Source organism: Triturus cristatus, chromosome 6 (assembly GCF_964204655.1).
Source record: "Triturus cristatus chromosome 6, aTriCri1.1, whole genome shotgun sequence".
Lineage (NCBI taxonomy): Eukaryota > Metazoa > Chordata > Amphibia > Caudata > Salamandridae > Triturus > Triturus cristatus.
Genome location: NC_140589.1, coordinates 451,268,745 through 451,281,296, shown reverse-complemented (window position 1 = coordinate 451,281,296; position 12,552 = coordinate 451,268,745). Strand labels below are relative to the sequence as shown.

Here is a 12,552-nt window from a genome sequence, read left to right as displayed (position 1 = left end):
GATTCAGCTAGAGCTCTGCCAATGAAAATAGCTTTTGGGGGGCAATCGCAGCAGGAACATGCCAGCTTTAATTTTGCACTTGTTCCACTTTCAAATGTTAGGCACCCTACCCTGTTGGCAGCACAACAGGGTTGACCTTGGGTTTTAGGCTGCTGCAGTCAGGATACACAGGTAGGTCTAAAACCATGCCTTCCAGGGACACTCTGTGAATGGCAAAATAGGTGCTGTAGTTTACAGGTGGCATTTAACTGCCAGGTCTTTGCTGCAATTACTACACCATGCATTAGGGACTTGTTGGCAAGTTAATTAAGTCAATCAGGGGTAAGCCAATGTGATCATGTTTGAAGAGGTTGAATATGCACCTTGGTCCTGTTTAGCAGGAGTAAAAGTGCACAGAGTTCTAAGTTCAGCAATACTAGGGTCCAGAAAAAGGCAAAAAATCTTGGGTGAATATGCAGAAGAGGCAGATTTTCTACGCAGCCTCCCAGCTGCGAGCTAGGGGAGATTAATCAATCCCTTGATGGACTTCCCTGCTCAGACAATAGAACAAGGACAATTTACTGCCTCTGTATTTGCATATGCCTGTTCTATGCCTTCCAGAACGAACCAGGACCCGTCTGTCAACATCTGCCCTAGCCACTTATCCTGTCCATTGGGAACTCTTCTCCTCACCTGCAGACCTCGCCTGTGATACGACTAACCCTAATCTGCTCATAGATGCATCCCAGTAAGCGAACAGTGCCACAGTGGCCAACAAGGTTATGAGGACCACTCTGCCTCCCATGTCAGAAGTCTATCCTCAGCCTAGGGTCAGGTCTACAGATTAGGCAATCAACAAACAGAAACAACTGGCAGCTGACAGTTTTTTGCACCAGGTCACTGGCCATGCATCCACAAGTGAATGCCAAAATCCAGTGCCTTATGTAGACCTCACTTCCAGATGGCACTAAAACGAAAGAATCCAATAAGGGCAACCACAGATTTGAATTTTTAAAGTTTTAAGAAACAAATAGCACCAAAAAGCACCAAGTTCTATTCTATTGTGTGGAATTTTCATAGCGCATGGCTACCCACCGGGTCTTCCAGTGCTAAAAGGAACACACCAGCCACAGGACTCAATGACCATCCAAATAGAGACTAATATTGAAAGGTGTTCAAATTTTTCCTGAAACTGAGTTCTGACTGGTTCATTCTGAACAGCCAATGAGTCTACGGAAGTGGTCCACAGTGACCTGTGCTCAATTTCAGGCTGACCGCAATGGAACATGGGTCAGATCAACTAAGCAAGTTCACCCCAATCAAAGATTTTACCATTTGACATATTCTTTTTTACGGAGCTCAAAACCCTCCAACAGAGCAAGCTTTAAGCTTAATCTGAAAAAATTGCATCTTTGCCATGAGGTCCTGCTGATGCTCTGGAAGTCTTAGAATTACAAATTGGGTTTGTTGAGCAGCTCCTCTGGGTCGCTTCTATGGGTCCCAAGACCTCAGGAACAGCACTTAAGGGTCAAGACACACTCTAGTAGGGGGCATCAGAAGGGTCACTCTAGGCAGTTGGTACTAGTGAACTTGTCACTTCAGGAAAAAGATCTTTTGCAGATTGTGTCCCTGTATCCACAGAGGAGGTCAGCCAACTGAGCTGTGGAGTCCATTTCTTTGTCCTGGGTCTGAGTGGGAGCAGGTCCAGCCCTTCAGGTCTCCATAAAGGTCATAGATAGGAGGTCCTGTTCTGTTCTTCCTCAGGTCCAGATATGTTCTGGTAAGCTGTGGGTGAGATGGCACTTTTGTAGGATGCATTAGCCAGTGGATGGGGGTGATGCCTGGACCCTTCTCACTTTTGCAGCATTTCCTGTGTGCCTTACTACAAACTATCCCACAGTGTAGTATTCTGAGGCAACTCCAAGATGACAGGACTTTTTTGCCTTTGGAGGCTGTTGCTGAGCCAGCCTGGGGTGCTTTTTGACAAATGAGCAGTCCAATCCTCCTCGAATGTGCACCTTGACGCCCCTGGGCTAAGTTCGCGCTTTATAAAGCTTATATTCATTAATCCATTCATTCAAGTACCAAACTGGTTCCTGGGCTGGCTCCTCCATCCATTGGGCTATTGCCAAGCTGGCTACAGAGGGCCCAGGGGATTATGCGTTGTCTTCCCCAGGTCTCCCTTTACACTTATGTATGAATGGGCAAGTCACACCTATGTCCCTTTCAAATGAATGAAGTTCCTGAACCCTCCCCAGTTGCCCGTCCTGATTTGATAGGAGTCACACACCTCACACCCAGGCCTTCCAGGCAGAACGATTAAGACAGTCTCTGCTCTGGGAGAAATTTTTAATTTCATTTGGTGATGCACTGGCAGGGATCACACGCCGGCAGACAAAATCAGACTTTTTAAAAGTTACTTTTCCTAAATATTTATTTATAATCTGACTTCACCACTAAATTTGATGTTTAACAAACAAAAATAGTGGTGGAATTATTCCGGTAGCTTGTCCCAAACCAATGATAACAGAGTTATGATTTTATTCAGAAATTTAGCTTTTCACATAGGACAGCTACTGACCTTTTTCAGTGAAAATTGCTAGTCTTTGTCGTTTAATACCAGCACTAAATACTTGCATATACCACTTTTAAACACTAGGCACCCTACTTTGTGGGCTGCAGGGTCTTATTTGGAGTGCCTTATTCAATATTTAAAAGTAGAGGTCTTTCCTGTCAAAAAGGGTTATTTTGGCAGGTTCATCTGCAGGTTTAAAAGCTGTAGGAATCAGAAAACAGGTGGGCCTCAAACCATGTTTCTTTGTCAGCCTAGTGGATAGCACATGTGACATTTAACCTCAACATGTTATTGGTGTATTTCCCTGTATCATATACTGTGGCCTCATTGGAAAGCTAAATATGTCATTTGGGGATTAGCCAAGGTTACCATGTTTTAGGGGTCAGCCACATACACTGGGGCTTGGACTGCATTGCCCAACTGTGCAGAGTTAGTTCAGGAACCAGCAGCATCAGTCCAGAAAAAATGGGACTGGCCACACAAAAAGAGGCACTGTCACACACAAAAAAGAGGCACTGCCTCACAGGTTATCTTATCAAAGAGGAGAAGTTAAACCTGTCAGAAGACCCCTATCCATTTTAGCTCTTCAGAAAGAAGCACCTAATTCATGTAAGCTCTTCCTTCAGGGAATGGTACAGAGCTATCAAGTTATCAATAAATAATTCTCATTTCATGATCAGGTTTCCTTCCAAGCCCAAACCCTACGGAAAGGGGATCATTTGAGGGGTGGGGCACTGTCAGGTCACCATACACAGTATCATTGAAAAGACCCTGAATACATCAAACTTGAAGATAGACAATAGTTGAATGGAAAATATTACCACTCTTAGAAAGGGCAAGGAGTCAGTAACATTGCACCAATTGTATGAGAACTCATCCTAGCAGTGTCACTTATGGGTCACTAGAAGTCGATAAAGCATACAGACCTTTGCAGAAGCCAACTGTTTGCATCAGTGGTTGTTATTAGAACTTCCCTTATGCTTTAGTTCACACTTGGTCTACTTCTACCCTGACCTTTGTTGTTATACCCCATCTTGTTACCCAAGTTTACCAAGCCGTTATTATTCCAATATCTTGTTTGTCCAGTTGTAGTTAGTTTTGTCTTACTACTTCCAGACTTCCTTCTTACTGGAGGTGCAGCATCTTTCCGTTGTACTTTGTCTTTTGAGTGACACTCCAGCTGCGAACTTTATATGGTTATTAACCCCTTGAATATTGGACAACAACACTGTGCTTTGCAATCGGAGTTTTCCATCAACAGATCTGCAAGTGTGTGTGTCTCTCTATTTCTCTCTCTCTGTCTCTCTCTCCCCCCCCCCTTCTCTCTGTTTCCTTGCCCACTCTTTCCCCATTTCCCTCTTACATTCAGGTACTTTTTACAACCCTTTTGTTATTTACAGGAGATGACTGGACCGATAGGGGAAGGAGCAGGACTTGGTCTTGATATCCACAATGAATCATCATATGAAAAAAATATAAGAACTTGTTTGAGAGCTTAAAACATTTATTTGGAAAATAATTTTCCTATAAAGTTGTTACGATACAAAAACATTGTAAAATTCCAAAATTACAAAAACTGCAGATTCAGGGTGGCTACAAAAAAGCTTTAAAAAACACGTTCTTCACTAGGACCAAAGAAAACACTAGAAATGCTCTATTACTTACCGGTAATCTTCATTACTCCGGGTCCCGTTGTCCTCATCCCATTCGTAACAAAGTGGAGATGACCATCTCCCGACAGAAAAAAACAAAAGGAATGCTGGGACCCTAATACTGCCCCTCCCACCGGGAGTACATAAGCAGTACTTACCCAGTATCCCGCATGTACAACCAAGCCCAGACAGGACAGCCGGCCGCCCGGGCGGGAGGGAGGGAAGTATGAATGGGACGAGGACAACTGGACCCGGAGTAATGAAGATTACCGGTAAGTAATAGAGCATTACCCCCAGGTCCCTTATGTCCTCGTCCCATTCATAACAAAGTGGAGACTACCAAAGCAGAATACCGGACTTCCGAACCCACAAGCACACCCAGGAAGCCACAACAAAGCAGCAACCCAAGGGAGCACCAAGAAGGAGGGAAAGGGGGACTGGAGGAAGCAACCGGCCCGCCAACCAGAACCGGACACCAGGGACCAAACAAGGACTGGAGACAACCAAGAAAAAAACAGAAGGAAGGAGGGAAGCACAGGCCAGAAACCGGCCCAACCCAGCAAACCAAACGACCCAGCCCCCAGAGAGGACAGAGGAGGAAGCCCACCCAACCTCGCTGGAGGCCAAAAAACCCCATAGGGAAGGGGGCCGCCAGCCCAACCAGGACGGACACCAAACCCATACCAGCAGGGGCAGAAGAAGCCAACCCAAAAGACCACAAGCCAGAGAAGCCCCCAGAAAGAACCAGCAGTGGACTAAACAACAGAGAGGCCAACAAAGACCGGAAACCAACAAGCTGGAACCGAACAGAACCAGCAAGGGAGGGGACAGGGCCACCGGCCACAACCCCAAAACCCCCAACCCCAAAGGAAGGGAAAACAAGGCAGGGCGTAAGCCCAGGGAACGGGAACCCCCGACCGCCCCCAAACCAGGAGAGAACCGGGCAAGAACCCGCCGAACGACAGAGGCCAGAAAAAAACACGCGCCAACACAGCGGAGAATCGCACAGGCACCCAACACCCCGGCCAAGCCCGCAGCAAGGGCAGGAGTAGCGGAAAAAAGCCTCAGGGCGCACAGCCCCCAGGCCAGAAACCCACCAGGCCCGAACCCACTAAACGCCAGACAGGAGCCAAGAAACAGCCAAAAAACAGGGCAACAAACGCAAAGGAACCAGGAAGCCAGGACCGGAGCCAAGCAACCCGCCCACGCAGGAAGACCCGCAGGCCCAACCAAGCCACAGAAAGAGCCCAGGCAGCACAAAGGCCAAAGCAAGTGCAGGAAGGCCCACAGAGACCCCCAGCCCACCACCGCCGTACCATACAGAAGGCCGTAAGAAACAAACAAGAGAAACCGCCGAGCGGAAACCGGAGGAAGCAGAGAAGCCAGAGGGCCAACATATAAAACAATATAACTAAAATGTAACATAATATCAGAAATTCACTGAAAAAAACAGATAGAGTGAAGGCATGGTTACAAAATAAAACCTACATATCAATGAAATTCAACTGTTATTATTGGTAAGCTAACCTTGATTTGCACCCCTGTCATGCACTGCTCATGACACACACATTATATCACTGATAACATGTTAAAATATGTAATTAATGGCATTATTAATGACCTCTCAACTGATGTCATATATAATGAGTAACATGTACAATTATAATAATAATAAAAAAGAGAGTAGCCCCTCAAACACCAAAGGGACTAGTTTCAAACGAACAGGGAAACAACATTTCAGTGGGTACCAGTGCTTTAAGAATGCACACTACTCACACTCATAAAACGCCTCAATCAACCACCATTAAGTTTCTGACAGATACACTTTTCTACCAAACGGGTTTTAGAGAAAATACATGGTTTTTAATATATTATATTCTATTGATCAATACAAAACAAATTTCTCCTCATAAAATCATCACATATTAAAAAAACATTAAAAGAACTGTACATAAAATTTACAAGGGAAACATTCGTAGACAGAACAATCTGTCTTCTTCAGCAGACATATCAACTAAATACATCACTAGTTTTATATGTATTCATTTCACATGTGCAAAACTACCAGTGTGCTGTAGATTGCGGCGCCAATCACTCGTCGACCCGTTTCAGTGGTAACTAAAAATACCAACCACCTTCCTCAGGACCAAAATGATATCACTTCCCCATTTATCAATTTGTTTGACATCATGCTAAGTAGGTACGAGCGGAGTGAATACAATTGGCTCCATTCCTCGCGAAGATTTTCACGAGTGGCAGATAAAATGTAAGCTTCTTTTCCTGATATAACGAAGGCACTGCTTTGTTCTCGGCTTTTTAATTAAAGGCATCTGGCCAAACCGAAGTGCCCTTGATAGGATGAGGTAGTAGGGTCTCTCTCCAATATGGACATATACATGGCGGCCCCTTTAATTTAGGTTTATAAGACCTTCACCACCTTGCTTTGTAGTAATTAGCCAAAATCAACAATCCATTTCCGTTTGGAATTTCCAGGAAGTACCTCGCACACTTCATGATCACAATAAAAACCTGAATCTAAATTAAGGGGGCCGCCATAAATAGGTTCACTCACATACACCATGCATGTACCACGCTTTCTATACACATATGCACACACAACATACACTTAGGATGCTAGCACTAGCTGGGTAAGCAAATTGAAGCAAAACTGTCCACAAGTGGATTCACAAAATATGGGACGCTACCACCACCACTCTGAGCTAAACCCATGACAGGGACAGTAGTCCTCCTGCCTGTTAATAGGACAGCTTTTGGTCTCTAAGCACAAACTAGAATAGCATCACACCAGGCAGAAAAATCAAAAACACACAATTGGGCACTCAATCAGAAAAACTCGAATGTACCCAATTAAAGGGACATTCCCGTCCCAGCAAAAGTGCAAATATGACAGTCAATAAGATTTACTGAGTAGTTCAGACCTGAGCATACTTAATAGTAGTAATTATTAAGACACTCTAGTCATTTTTAGCATGATGGTGCACATGCCTGTATAATGCTTACACTGGCATATCATTGCTAATTTCTGGCATTTTTGTAATTTTCTCTACTGCTGCATGAGGCCTCACTTAGTCTGTAAGAGTGCTATAACCTGTCTGAATCTATTTATGCATTCACTTATTCACTCATACATTCTCCCGTTAATGAATGCACCCATTAACTCACTCGAGCATTAATTATCCATTCACTCATTTATCAATCTGTGCACCTGCTGATGCATCCAGCTATTGACACTTTTGAGCCTTCATCCGTTCACCCATCCACATACGTACACTCTCTAATGAAAACGTTTGTTTTACTATTAAAATGCCCAGGTCTATTGTATTTCATTGTCAATGCTTATTTCCTCTCGTCTATAAATTTTGAATTTCCCACTTCCTTGCCAGGTGACATATCATCACTGTTATGTTAGTTAAAACGGCCCAGATTTGGTAGCATTTGGTGCAATGTAACATAGCAAGACAACTTGCTGTGCTGTGCTGCATCAAATGGAGACAGCAGGAATGCACCATATTTACTAAGATACGGCACATTCCTGCTTTCTGCGCTGGCGCACTAGGCGCTGCCTAGCGCCAATGCAGGCACCCTTGCGCCATGGTGCATGGGCGCCTGCGTTACAGGCAGGATTGTTTTTGTGCAGGAAGGGATACCTTCCTGCACAAAATCAATCCTCAGAAGCATTTTCCTTTTTCTATGTGTGCAAAGAGGAAATAACAAGGAGAGATCAGCATAGTTCTCATTGTCATGCCTCTGCTGGGGTGACGTAGCATGTTGACACATTCCCAGGTTGACTAGTCTTAGTAAAGCAGGGAATGCGCCAAATTCCATAGGTGGATGGGTAGGAACGTCCACACCCCACCCATGGAAGCCTTCCCAACGCAGAGTACCCCAAGGCAGCGACTAGCCCTGTCGTGTATTACTCTAGAATTACTAAGCCACACGGAGCCGCGCAAGGTGGCTTTTAATACATCTGATTTAAGGGCTTGTGTTGCCTTCCGTGACGCCACGGTAACATAAGGCCGTAGTAAATCTGGGCACAAGTGTTTAAAAAAGGCATTATGCCCAGGAAATACATATTATAAAAGATTTCGGGGAAAAAAATCACTTTTCATGTGAGGTTGATTCCTATGCATATTTTATAGCTGTATATTGCAAGGGATCACACACACGCACACACACACACACACATGAAGTGCACGTGGACGAGCGAAGCCGGAACTGTCCATTAACACGGCTGTTTCTTTTTAAAGTAAAATGTGCTTCATCACGTTAAATTGTGTAGGCATACATAAGATGTATCTACTTGAATAGATTAACACACCATGTTTAATCATTGTCGTGAGTGATAGATATATTACAAAAGTGACAGTAGCACTGAAATAAAAAACTTCTTATTGCATTTATAGATGTCCTCACTTACCCAGCAAATTTAAAACGCATTTTGGTTTAGTTGGGGGCGCAGCGGAGCGCTGTGGTATTCTGCAGCTAAAAACAACCCCTCCTGGTAAAGAGGCGAGTGGCACGCGCAGTTCAGACCTGCAGCGGGTACGGTGTTCTATTCCACGACTGGTGTTTGGGTGCCATTTTTGACATCATCTGCATATGAAAACTGCAGAATACTGCACCCATTGTCAGCACCGAATTACAAACCCGCAGCACTCTCAAAACCAACTGACGTAGAGACTGGGCACAATAGAGCTGACAATAAAATGCACAAACAATATACCGCGTGTGGGGAAACAAATGACCCTTGTACTTAGAACCGTTAAGCGCAAAAAGGACACGTACAATGCCCTGCTGAACGAAAGGGGATCTGAATGAAAATGCCTGTACTTACAGATTCGATATGCCGGGGTGGAGCCCCTTGTGCAGCTCTAGACTGAACGCTGCTGCTGCCTTCTGCAATGGCGGGGTTCGGGGAAAGCTGCAGAATCCTGCAGGAAAGCACATAGATCTACAGCGGCGGCACCAGGGGGCGCTCTAAGTCTCGTAAACATTGTCATGGCTGCACCAAGAAGAACAAGGTGTTCTCCCTCCTCCAAAGGGGGCTGTTGAGAAATCCCAGCGCTCACACGCATTTTGCGCCAGTGCCCATTTAAAATACAGGCAGTGAGGAGAGCGCTTAGGAGTGACTGGTTTGGAAGTACAGCATAGAGCAGAGGTCTTTAAACCTTTTTTCTCTGAGCCCCTCCTATGCACATGTTTGGGAAGTTGGGCCCCCTCCAAAATTATATGGCAAGGATTTGGGGTGTCAGAGGGATGATCGCATGGCGCGGGGACCGTGAGATCATTTAGGGGTGCTTTTCGGTAGCTTGGAATCCACACTAAATGTCGGACTTATAATAAAAAAGCAACAGCATCAAACAAGAACAGAATTGACCAAAACACTACTCCCCATAATTTGGGTGCTGTGGGTCCGAATGCACTCCACCTGCTGCACTAATGATGGCTGTATCCCTGAGAAGCCGGCGATCTCCTCTTCTCTCAACCCTTCCCCACCATGTCTGACCATCAATGCAATCTTGAAACAAGTCCAGCCTCTTTCTGAAAGAAAATGAGATACTGGATACTTTCTCCCTTTTTTGCACCAAGGGCACCATCTGCCTCAATGCTAGCGAGGAAAATGAGCCCCCATGCCCAATTTCTTATGTAAAACATTCATAATTGTATGCAGTGGGCCCAGGGTTGGACTGGGATTAGAAATCGGCCAGGGCACGCTACAAAAAAGTGGCCCACATTTGCATATTGCCTTTCCGCAAAACAATGCTTCGGTGAAGTTTTATAGACACCTGAAAACAAGTGAGGGCACTTCTGCTCAGGCCCCCTGCCCCCGCTCAGTGCGCACATTAATTGGCCGGCCCAGCAACAGAAAGGGAGTGACACCTCTGCCCATTGATAAAAGGGAGGTAATGGAAAGGCCACCCAAGGCCCCACTGGGCCACTGGCGACATTGAAAAGACCAGACACAGCCCAAATCAGCCCCAAGGGTGCCAAAAAAGCAGCCCACAGCTGGAACTTCGATACCGGCCCCTCGACTATTGCCTAAGTGCCCGCCTTACCAATCCGACCCTGCTGTGGGCAAAACTGTCACCACACCTGTTTCACTAATGATAGCTGCTGCCTTGCTGCCGCCTCTGACCTTTGTTAACAAACACAAGCTCCCATTTCACACCAATCCTCTCCCTCTCCCGCTCATCTCTCTGATGTCCAAATCAAGGTGTTTCCACTGCTTCATTTTCCCTGCCTTAGGCTATTGCTCCAAGCCTCAAAGAAACACTGGCATAGGAAGTATGCCCTGGGCCTCTAATCCATCTGCAGCACCAATGATACATACAGCTCTGCAAAGCAGGCTGTCTACTCTGCTCACTCAGCAGGGCCATTACTACTAGGCCTGACGCCCAAAACAGGCTTTCTGCCGCTTTGTGTAAAAAATGACAGAAAAGGCACTTTTAGTGCCTCCCCACTGTTGCTTGGGCCCTGTTGCTTTGTCGCAGCAATGGTGACATGGGCCTTAGTGCTAACAAGGAATATGCGCCCCATGTTCTTTTTCATAGTAAGACTGCCATAACTGGGGTCCAGTGCCCACTCACAGAGGGTGGAGGGGCTCCTGTGCTGTGAAACCGAGAGAGATCTAAAGAAGAAACATGTCTTCCCACCAAGGTTCTCGCTACCTGAAAGAAATGTAAATGTGTGTAATGGTTGGAGCCAGTGTAGATTTTAATTAATGGAGTCACTTAGCTTCATGGTGACAAATATTTATTCTTTTTGAGAGGTAATATATGTCTCCATTAAAAGGAGTGCACCCTTTTAACAAACATATATAAAATATTCACACTAGATATAGTCTGAATTCTTTTTTTTTTTTAAACTGTATTTTATTTTTATTTTATATCCACCAACAACAAACATACAGTGCAGGTTGGCAAATCCGGACAGGAATCATTGTCAGACATAAGCCGAATACGTGTGCAATCCAAAAAAGTATACATCACACATAGTCATATGTCCAAAGGTATTCCAAAACAGCTAGAAAGAGGACCAAGACAACAATCCCCATATCACACAGGAACATTGCTATACCCACTTGGTTGCCATAAAATCAACAGGAAAAAAATTAATTAACTGTAGCGTCCTTCAACCATTCTCCTCCGATCCATTCTTTGTGGGTTGATCTCCATCCAAGCTGAACATACCCGACAGTTGTGCCCACTGTAGGATAGCCTCAGTCATCCCTTCATCAGCACGTGAAAGGTGCATATGTTCCTCCTCCGCAGCCCTCATTCCATCAGAGCTTTCAGCCAATAAGATAACAATGGGGCCTTTGCAGTAGGGGCAGCTGGGCTAGCTTGTAAGGTTTATTACTGCCCATAGGGTGGGCTACCACCCCCAGAAGACAAGCAAGTAGAGACAAGGGAACACTAATCCCATGGCTGCCTCTGAATGTATGACGCTATAACACATGCTTTTACCACGCGGTAGGTAACAACGCGGTTGTTACCACGTGTGGCATTACATCGCAAGTCGTTTCAACGACTTGCGCTAGGTGGCGTGATGGACTTAGGAATAGTATAAATTACTATTCCTACTCCAGTTAGCGCAACAGCAGGGAAGGTGTTGGATTTAGAATCCAACACATTCCCTGGTGTTGAACACCACCTAGCGCAAGTCATTGAAACGTCTTGCGATGTTAACGGCCGCGTGGTAACAACGCGGTCGTTGTAACGACTGCGTTGTTACGAACCTGCGTGGTATTGCCACCGTTGGAAACACTGTCTCCCCCGCCTCTATACGAGTTATCGCCAATATCCTGTAAGACTGGACTGAAGTGCATCCCAGGCTAAATGAAGGAAGGTAGCCCCAACCAGTACGCAACGTGTTCAGGCAGCATTCCTCGCGAGGTCTATTTTGTTAATGCTGTTTGGAGTGACATAGGTGCGGTGTACGAAATAAAAATGTAACAGCTTAAATCGGTTATTGCATGATAGAGTATGGACATGGCCTAACGCCAACTCCCATTCTACATCAGCAATGAGCACTTCTGCTTCCCTTTCCCAGGCTCTGCATGCAGGGTACTGCCGGGGTTGCATGTCTCTCCTGAAGGCTTTATAAAAATGAGTGATGCGATGACACCCCTCCCAACTAATGAGGCCATTAAGGACCCCTGATGACTGGGAAGCTGTCGGGAAGTCCAGCCAGAGGTCTTTGGCCACACTTTCCATTTTATCATATTGAAGACACCCCGAAGGAGTCCTGCGCGTCCCGGAATGATAGAAAGTTGTCCCCAGGATAAAGGTCCCCTGCTTCCGGACACCCCCCTCCATTGTTCCA

The 12,552-nt window shown here is 45.5% G+C and overlaps 1 protein-coding gene across 1 annotated transcript in view; it reads right to left on the bottom strand.

Annotated features, from left to right (window-relative positions):
- BEND6 (BEN domain containing 6) overlaps positions 1-9,153 on the bottom strand; it is a 281,971-nt gene extending 272,818 nt beyond the window's left edge. The window contains exon 1 of the mRNA XM_085609193.1: positions 9,062-9,153. The gene's annotated coding sequence lies outside the window, so the exon portion shown is untranslated. The remainder of the gene's footprint in view (positions 1-9,061) is intronic.
- Positions 9,154-12,552: the final 3,399 nt, after the last annotated feature.